The sequence below is a fragment of the Bombus impatiens genome, unplaced genomic scaffold (assembly GCF_000188095.3).
Source record: "Bombus impatiens unplaced genomic scaffold, BIMP_2.2 scf_0680, whole genome shotgun sequence".
NCBI lineage: Eukaryota > Metazoa > Arthropoda > Insecta > Hymenoptera > Apidae > Bombus > Bombus impatiens.
In genome coordinates, this window is record NT_177099.1 from 13712 (window position 1) to 13998 (window position 287).

Consider the following 287-nt stretch of genomic DNA (forward strand, 5'->3'; position numbering starts at 1 on the left):
ATATTTTGTGAGTACGTTCATCTATCATCCCGCCGACCGCGGATACGTTATTGAACCTAGGATCATTGTCATTAGTTTCTCGAGCACCTAACTACCACGGTTATTTGTCCGGCTCTATAACAATCGTATTTGCACTAGTCAATGTCTTCTCTATTCCATAACGACAACGTGTAACCCAAACGAAGATTCGTTTCACGTCCCTAACCCTAATTCGAATGTAAACCCGACATATATATGTCTGAGATGAAAGAACACCGGAGTCTGTAATTGAACAATTGTAGTTATTC